This window comes from Teleopsis dalmanni, chromosome 2, assembly GCF_002237135.1.
Source record: "Teleopsis dalmanni isolate 2A chromosome 2, ASM223713v2, whole genome shotgun sequence".
NCBI classification, from domain to species: domain Eukaryota; kingdom Metazoa; phylum Arthropoda; class Insecta; order Diptera; family Diopsidae; genus Teleopsis; species Teleopsis dalmanni.
Window position 1 is genome coordinate 63,912,427 of NC_051847.1, and position 10,795 is coordinate 63,923,221.

Below are 10,795 nucleotides of genomic sequence, written 5' to 3' on the forward strand. Positions count from 1 at the left end.
AATGAATTATATTTAATATTTTATTCATATAAATAGGAAATATGTAAACTTAATTATTTACTTAACGAGGTAAATAACTGGGCTTACAAAAATGCAAGAACATGTATACTTCTGTTTCCTTTCTTCTGGTATACGGATGGTTCTCCTACTGAAAATGGGAGTATGTACAGGTGTTTACGGACTGGGTTGAAAAGCACTAGATAAAAATGCAACTATTTTTCAAGCAGTTATTTATGCGATGGAAAAGTGTGTACACCTTAACCTTGAACGTAAGTATCAGAACCATTAATGGGCAAACCTAATTGATACATAGCCAGCAATAAGGCACTCAATACTCACCAGGTTGCACCATGACTGGTGATGGAATGTTTCGAAAAAAATATTCATTATACTAATCCAATGGTTTCGAATCACGTTAGAATATTAGATAATAAAGGTAATTTCTCTTCACCCATACAGAAAGATGAAGAGAAACAAATAGAGTTATTCTAGGATAATCAGCATCTAAGTAAAAATAATTGAAGAATTATTACAAGTACTCTACTAGGGCGGTATAACTCAAACTAACACCCTAATTTAAACTGGAAATTTACTCTAATGGAATTTATAGAGAAAGTGAATGCAGGAGACACAATAGATCTCTTAGTTGTAGTGCAAATTCTCCCAACATTAAATAAACTATTATTTAATATTATTCTTAAATAGTACAAATATTTACTGAAGGATAGTTATAGATGTTTGATTAAAGATAGATTTCTGAATATTATTATTCTATTTATTTCAACCGAGTCATTTACATTATATATATTATTATTCCATATCGACAAATGGATTGAGTGATATCCCCTTGTCTATGTATCCGTCTGTGGGTCTGTCCGTTAATTTCTTCATTATTGTGCAAACAATTCTGTCAGATTTTTGTGAATCAACATAAATCAAGTCCATACAAACGCATATAAATCCCCATATAAAATTGATCATGTAGTGTCCATATAAAGTAACTATTTTGTGAAGAATATTGTAATTTTGGTAAGGATCACGCTTTTCTTGTTTTTTAATATTATATATGTTTAATATTAAAAACAGATACTTTAAAACAAAACATTTGCTCGTTTTGTCTTGAATAGTTTTGGTGATGTTAGCCAGTATCATGGTGAGTGTTATTTTGTCTATTTTTGGTACTTAATTTTCATTTTAGTTTGGTTTTGGTGCTATTAGCTGTCGTCTTAGCGCATTTTTTGCGCTGTTTTTGTGGTATTGACCATACTTTCTGATGGTATTTTGTTTTTTGTTTAATTTGTTACAGATACATATTGTAAATTCAATATAAACATGTAATAACAACAATACGATACTAGTACGATACATCGCAGTAAACTACTTTTAACACTCAACACATTATTTTATTTCACTCACTGTGGAATTTCAATATAATCTAAAATAAAATAGATTAATTTATTTAATATACATTTTATATTAAAAAACTCACGAGTAACTTATCGCATCTGCATCGATAACATATTGAATTCACCTGAAATTATAATTACAATTAACAATAAATAAAGAAATTTATTTCAGTTAGTGAAAAATATACATACCTTATAAATTCACAATTTATATATTTATTTTATTGGTCGTTTAATATTTATTTTATTATATTAAATACATATAAATATTAAAACCACTACTGGCACTTATCAAAAAAACACGTTTGTAAACAACACAAGAAACGTCAAAGCATGAAAGGTTTTATAGAACAAAATACAAAGTACGGCGAATTCAAGAAATTACACCCAGGAGTATAACAGCAACAAAAGACAGCAAGTACTAAAAATACCAACGGGAAATGTACAGATGCGCTACAAAAAAGCTTCGGTCGTTTGAGTATAAATAAATGCGTATTATACAAGCAAAGGCACTTGTTGGAAAACTCTTAAAGGTAGTAATACGTCTTTGTGAAACAAGGCAATAGAATCGTAGTCAAAGTGGTTTCATACATCTTGAGTAGTAGTCTTATATAAATCATGTCAAGGTAGTTACATACATCTTGATAAGTAGTCTTGTACCCCGTCAAAGTAGTTTCATACATCTTGATTAGTATTTTTGTATCACGTCAAGGTAGTTCCATACATCTTGATAAGTACTCTTATATAATCACGTTAAGGTAGTTCCATACATCTCGATTAGCAGTCTTGTATCACGTCAAGGCAGTTCCATACATCTTGATTAGTAATCTTGTATCACGTTACATACATCTGATTAGTAGTCTTGTATTGAATAACTCAATATAAAATACTAATTCCCTAGCTAACGAAGTTTTCTTCTACCACAAGAACTAACAAGAGGAGTGTCGTCTGTCGAGAGCATATATACAACGTCTGCTCAAATTATCAAAACAAAAATTTTACAGAAATATATTGAACAAATTATTACACTAATAATATATTATAATTATATAAAAATTCTTTTTTTTTCGAATTTTCTTATAAATAAACAACAAATAAAATCCATCAAATTGTCTCTGACTTGGACAATGGCTAAGTATACATCAGTGTTATCAACGAATAAAAACGTGTCGTTACAATATATAAACTAGCTTGAGCATAGAATGCTTGAGAAAATGGAATAAAGATATTTTCTTTATAATTGATATGAATTTAATTAATTTGTTAATGATAATGTTACGATTTAAAAATATTATTTTATAAAATAACCTATTTTTATTATAGAAGTTTCGAACAGCAGTGAACTACAACAACAAAAATTATTTTGTATTATTTTAATTAATTGAATTTTTGGCTAAACATACAGTTGTTTCGAGTATTGCCAAATATCCATCATCAGTGGTCTTGGAAATAATTCTTGTATTTAATTATTTGTAAATAATTTTTTAAGATGGAAGTACTAGGAATCGAACTCGTGCTCTGCTAAATTTGAAGCTCAGAGTCAGCGCTCCATAACCAACTGAACCAAAGCCGTACTTGACTTTTATGTCGCACATTTTTCTGAAGTTTTGTTACTTTGCTGTGAAAGTTTTATTAACAAATTCACTTGCTGTGTTTATATTGGAATGAAATCATAAACCAGCTGTAGAATAATTGAATTAATTAATTATATTTTTATTTTTAATTTTTAAATTTTTATTTAAAAAAAAATATTATTAATAATATGACATTTATGAGCTTATAGTGAATATTATCATTATTTCCAGTTAACAGTGCCTCTTTTATTTAGTTAAAACAAAAGTTAACATTTTTAAACTAAGTAAGACTTTTTATAAATAAGAACAACAAATCGTTTTATTATTGCATAAACAATAAATTTATTCAAAACAATCTTATTTTTATTTAAAACAGTAATATGTGTGGCTTCGTAAAGTGTGGAGCTCCAATACTTATAGTTTAAGCACAAAGATAAAAATCTTTAAAACATGTGTTCTTTAAGTTCTCCTGTATGGTTGCGAAATCTGGTTTGTTACAGAAAACATACAAAGCAAGCTGAGAGTATTTGTTAACCGCTGTCTCCGCAGAATTTTACGTATCTTCTGGCCAAACAGAATATCAAATCACGATCTTTGGACCAGAACAAATGTTAGAGATGCCAATCTTGAAATTCGTAAAAGAAAATATGGATGGATCGGGCATACACTTCGAAAAGCTTCCACCGAAATTTGTCAACAGTCGTTGGTATACAACCCGCAAAGTAGTAGAGGAAGAGGCCGTCCAAAAACAACATGGAGAAGGTCAACGTTGAATGAAATAAACATCATTTTTCAGCCTCTAGGAAAAAACATAAGCAACATTACAGACATAAAGGACGTAGCGTTATGGCGCGAAAGGTGGAAGCGGCTTATAGACAGCCTATGTCCAGTATAAGAGGCTGCTCGAAATCATAGATGTCGAGCAAGGCGTATTATTATTAATATGTGTGGTCAAAAGCAAGTCGCATGAGTTTAAGGATCATCAGTCATTATATCTTTTAAGATGTTGGAACAAATATTTGAATGGAGAAACGAAATGCAGAGCCTTACATGGTGAAAAACTATTAATTAATGTCAACGATAGGAATTAGATAAAGATGTATTTTAACAATGCTTCCGCTATTGTTATTTTGGATTGGGTGCTTCAGGAGCTTTAATTCTCCAAATGAATATTTGCAAGGGTTCTACGTTGATAATATTATTTTTCGGAAAAGTTTGTCCCTTGGGCTAAATCAGGAGAATGCGGCGAGTGGGTGACTTTTTCGGCAATATAATTGTAATAAATGATAACACTTTTTTTTTTAAAAGTCCCGTTTATTTTTAACTGCAACTTATATATGGTGCATGTATCTGAAATACTTTCGCATTCATATTTTATAATTTTGAACTAAAATTCAATTAAAATTTTTAATTATTTTTATAATAAATTTTTTTTCAAATAATAATTTTATTGAGTTACTAAAATTGAAATCCATATGAATTCATTATATTTTAAGCAGAAAAAAATAAGGGACTTTTAATGATTATGCAATGTTTCAGTTATTTTTTTTCAAAATTTACATATAAGCAAAGGTCCATATTTATATTCATATGTATATTTTATGGAAAATAAATTTATTTCAAATTCAATATTCATCAGAGCGTTAAACCAAACGATACCCTGGAACCACCTGTGCTCATATGAATATTCGAATATAAAATTAATGGCCAATTTTCAGCGACATTTCAACATTTCAATATTCTTCAAGGACTTATAGGTATTGTGCGATTTACTCAAATGCACTTCAAATTTAATTTTTCATGCAGAAATGAGCATTAATCTATATCAATATCGGCGATGAATGCGTAAATTCAAATCAATGCTTAGGGAATTAAAAAAAATATATTGCAATTTTGTACAAAACATTATAAAAAATATTCCACTTAATTACATAAAACCGCAATAAAAATCACAAAACACGGAACACAAAAATTATAGATCAACAACCCCGCTTTGTAATTGTATCCTGCCAGGCGAAAATTTTCTGATGAGAACTTTTTTTCAGTTAAATTGTTTCCATTAATGCGTTTAACATTATCTGCTGTTGTTGTTGTTATTACTATTTTTGGTTATATAAAGCCTGTTGATATAGGCGACACCATTTGTTGATTTGAACTTGATTTTCGTTGTGAAAGGCTGTCAGGACCTTTTCACACAGTTTCCAATTGGAAAATGTTTATTCGTCGGTTTCTGTTCTGACTTATATGTGCTTTTTACTGGATATAATATATTTATTGCGGCGGGTAATGGGGGTTGAATGAAACTTGTACTATCACTATTATTAGTGGGAAATAAGGGTGGTATTGCGTTGTAAGCGTGGGAAGTCAAAATATTAATGTATCTCACGTGGAATTTGCACTTAGTGTTTAATAAGAATAAACACTTTTGTTACCCTTCTGTATTAGAAATTATTTTAATAAAATAAAAATCTCTATAACCAAATAATAACATATTAGATATACCAGTTCTATTATTATGAAAAAGGTATTGTACACAGCGACCTAAAAGAACTATTGTGCCTCTTAGTCGGATTAGAGTGTTTCTTCAAGTTAATCTTCCTTAGTCTTGAATCTCTATGTTCCATGAAACACCCTCCTAGGTGTTTCTTCCGCTTGTGCATCACTTCCGGGCACTTCCCTACCACATGTTATGCGTTTTCTCTCTCTTCTCTACAGTATTTGTAGTCTGAGTTGGATTGGATTCCGAACTTTGTTAAGTGATTATTCAATCTACAGTGACCGTTAGTAATCCGGTAATAATTCTTAGGTAATTCGTTTTTGTTCTACGGAATGCTCTAAGTGTTTTACGTTCTAAGTCCCTAAAAGCATTTTAGATTGTGACAGTCTTGGTAGAGCACCCAATAGAGTTCTCTTTCCTTTGCCTTTGCGCCGTTCATAAGAAGGGATAGAGTTTGTTTGCCTAGACCACAAAAAGGTGCTGGTCCATCATTATTGAAGCCACATGTCTTCTTGCGAGTTTGTCTGTCATTTCATTGCTTTGGATACCAGTATGTTCAGAAATCCATATTAAGTGCACCTGACTTTTTCAGCCACGTATGTTCAGCTTGTCAATGTACTCCCATAACAGTTTGGATGCCACCTGGTAGGTGTGTTATTTGTGCAATTATAGCTGCTTGGCTATCAGTCAGTATTGCAGTTGCACGGAACATGTTCCATTAAACAAATGAAATATCAATATTATATGTAATGTTGAGCAGACATTGTAAGTAAACAATAATATTAGTGAAAAAATCAGTCTAATATCTCAAGATAAATCTACTTACAATAATCGATTAGGTATAAAATTCTAGTGCTAAGGAAAAAACTTATTACTATTGGTTCCTTGATAATATTTACTACAGTTTCTATACTTGACTATATTTTGAGCTCGTGTCTAATACTCGATCACTTCAAGTTTATTAATATTAAACATAAACCTATACATTTGTAGGAAAATTTGAACAGAAATATATGTTACTTAATGGATAATCTGTGCTTCCTTAATAACAACTTTCCCCTATAAAATCAAATACCAGCTTTTGTACTACAATCAGATAGAGATTTGCTGATAAGGCTCTTAATTAATTTAATTGATCAAAATTTTCTATTTTAATAAAGTAAAAAAAATTCAAGCAGTGGGGTCATAGAAATGATCCAATAGTTCATAGAAGTGTTCCAATAGTTGTATTAAATTTAAAGCTGAATTATTCAAAATTTCAAAGATTTTTTTCTCAAAGTTAAAAATCCGGAAAACCTCAATCACGGAAAATCTTAATTAATCGAAATTCCAAGCTTAAACTAATATATTTAAAAATTAGGACTTTTAAAATAATATATTAATATGTATAACTGCTTTTCAAAGTAAGATTTGAAAAAGATCATCCATGATTTAATATAATTTTTTTTAGAAATATGTGCAGAGAAAATATCAATGCATAACTATACAATTGATTTTCTAGTAAATATACCCAACAATAAGTTAATTCGCGTTAAATCGAATTTTCAATGAAAAAGGTTATGTAGGTACTGAGAGCTTTACTTACTTGAGAAATATCTTCTCAGAAGATATCTGCACTCAAAAAAGATAGATATTTTCGTTTTCGGAAAACACACCCGCCTCTTGCATGAAATCAAAGATAAAGTAGGCCAGAAAGTTTGTGGTAGTTTTACATTCCTATGATGTATATTATAGCTAATATTATATGTACAGCATTATAAATGCGAGTACTGGATTGTAGAAAAGTTTATTGCAAATAAGAAGGTGAAAGTAGTTTTGATGATAGGCAAATTATACCCAATTCACATATTTCTGTGACCTTATACCCCATATTTGAATTCCAGAAACTAATATCTTTTTAAAAACCTCCAATGTGATGTTAGATTTTTATGATTTTTAATTAATAAGTAAAAATTATTTAAAGTTTTTTAATAATCTCAAAGATAATTTTGCATAATCTGTTAAATGTTAATAATCATTTAGGAGAGACAATAAAACACTGCACTATAGAGCCTATAAGGCTCTTTAATATAATACTAAAATCTAGCGGGTTCAAAATCCCGCTAGCATGATCATTAATAAATGGAATTATTAAAATCAATTTTAGAGGAAAATATAATTAACTATACATAGTATATATTACTCAGGCTGAAAACATATGTAAATAAAATTATAAAAACCATAAGAACTGTTTTTAACCCCATTGGAATAAATTTCAAAAGTTTTTGTACTAGTAATTTTAAAATATTTTAAAATGTCAATGATCCTTTTTGTAAAAAGTATTTGTAACGCGTTAAAAAATTCCGCTCAACTAATCTGCATATTTAAAAAACTTATGTTTGGGTTGAAAATCCCGTCTTTATAAGCGAAACACCCCAGTGAGTGCGTGAGTAAGTGTGTAAAGCGGTGGTCAGTGCTGGGGTCCTTTTTGTATGCTTTGGCTCATTATTTTGGTTGCGGCTGGATTAGTGCGATTGCGTGTCGCATATTAGTTTAGTGCTTTGAAAAACGGAAATAAATTAACATATTTTAAGATAAAATTCATAACTGACCATTGACCACTGACCACTCAGCACCACTTCACCGGTTTTGTTTATACATTTATTGAAAAAGGATTTAACGCGTAAACTAATATGTACGCGATTTAAATGCTATCCTTTCAGTTCAATGATTTCTTGGAAAAAAATATTTCTATACTTATCGAAAGAAAACTAGAAATGTTTGTTTAAAAACAATATACACTGAAAAAAATTTGTTATTGTATAAACCATAGATGCTGTTGTGTAACAGCACATTCTCTTAGTATCAGTTCAGACTTTCTCTAGTGATAATTAATTATGATAATTAATTTTTATAAATAAGGACGAAAAATGTTCTCATAATTATACTGAACTATATATGATTTTGTTAGTTTTGATATATAAATACATCAACATCAGGTATTATTTATAGAGTGGTAAGCAGATTTTCTGCTGGCTAACAAATCAATTTTGTTCTGAAAATAGTGGTATTAAGTTAACTGATATGCGGCACCTACTTGTATGATAAAATATTACTACAAACTGAGTATAAGTCACAGATTTAATGTGGGTGTTATTGGAAGACTATCATAATTCGGTAACTGGTAAAACAGTCAATGATGAATCATATCTTTTATTTATGTACAAATATGGTAAATTGAATGGTTTGTGGTTTAATCAGTATATTAAAACCGCATTTCATTTAGGTAATTATCTCCAGCAGTTAAAATTTAGTTCAGTAACACGATTATACAATTTATATCTTAAAATTTAATCAAATTTTATATAAAACTTATTTTGTATAGGTATTTCGTTTGCACTTATAGAAAGATATTTGCTTATATTGGAAGTATATTTAAAAGAATTTGGACATGAAAGCCGGGCGAGATTTAAAGATCCATAGCGATGCCAAATCTGAGTTTTAAAAGGCAGTTAATTAAGATATACATTACTTAGATTATCTGCATCATTAAAGAATTTTAATAGTTAATTCTCCACAATATCAGGGACAAATTTTATTCTCTTGAAACCAAGTTACTTCAATTGTTAGTCAAATTTTTAAATGAGATTCTCAAGAACGGAGTAGATGCTGAACAGTTTCTTTAACATCACATACCTTGTAGTTCCTTACTTCAAAGAATTTTATTCAAATTTTTAAGAGAGCTTTTCAAAAACAGAGGAGACGTTTCACAGTTTCTGTTATATCGCAATTTTTGTAGTCCCCAACTTTAAATGTAAAATTAGAAGAGAATTTGACTTTTCTATATTCCAGCCTCCTAATAAATCAATAAATGTAATGAAATATATAATTAAAAATGAATTACAAGAACCTAGTTGTCCAATTAGAGTACATTGTTTTAAACTAGTATATTTAGACTTAAGAATTAATTGTATTTATAATTATAACACATATATGTTATGTCTTTAATTTATATTTAAGGTGACATATTCAAACTTCCCATTCCAATAATTTTTACAATATATAATTGTATCAAAGAAGATGACTTCGGTAAGTATAATATACTATTATCTGAGAGGGGAGGTATGTTTTTAATATTCACTACTTCCCCATTAAGTAAATCAAAAAAAAAATGTTTGTTTGGCTAACTCTATTTTAAGTAATTCTTACTAGTGAATTCTCTTAATATTATTGATCAAACTTTTGTGGTAATAAAATTATTGTCTTAGCAAAATTAAATTAAGGTGTGAAAGCTATTAAAATGAGATAACTTATTCGGTTTGTATAATATGTATTTTATATCTTCATTTTAAATAAATTAAAAAAAAGTTTAGAAGCACTAAATCTTAATCCAATAGAACACACGTAGCTCTTCGAATGAAAACTAAAATATTAAAAAAAAAAAAAACCAAAAAAAATTCAAGACTTCTTAATATGAGACGGTGTTCTATTTCTAGTTTAGATCAAATCTGGGCAGTCACATAGTATTTGACTAAACATCTTATCTGCCTACAAACAGTACGAAAATTCTGTCTCCCTCAAGAGATATGCCATAGTGATGTTAACAGCATCTGCTCTGCACAAAAGAACCAACCGTCTTATCGTAGTTGTAAGGATTTATCACCTTTTTATCGTGGCGGTTACTCAAAGTAGAAAAAACATCTAAAATGTTAAATTTTTTTATATATAGAAAAATTTTTAAGTGACCTTAAGGGGTAGTTCTCAGAGAACTTGATTTTATGAATATTTATACGCTTTTTAACGACAACAGTAGTTGTATTTAATAAAACATCTTAATATATGATATATATAATTACTCACTAAAGTAGCATTTGTTAAGTTCCCATAAATTAAAGAATAAGTGGTTTATCAGATTTGCTTGTTCTTCTGTTATAGAGCTTCGATCAAGTTCGATAGGTTCTATTGAAGTTTATTTCACAAATGTTCGTTGTTGTACAGATTTGGTCCAATTTCACAGTATTTCATAGAAATTTATTTTGTAGCCTTCATAATTTTTATTGATCCTCATAATATTCTTTAGATATTCTATATAGCTCTGCAAAAATAAAATACTATCGTTAATTAAATATATTTAGGTTATATGTTTTAATATAACTTAAAGAAAACAATGAAAACATTTTAAAAACATTGGCATTAAAGTATTGGCTACGAGTCATTAAATACATCTGAAATCGCTGAGTTATCAAATTTTTGGAACTATGAATTATCTAATCTTGTTTTTGGATATTATTGGATAAGAACTTTTATCACCCAAGAATTTTTGGCATATATGTTTATGT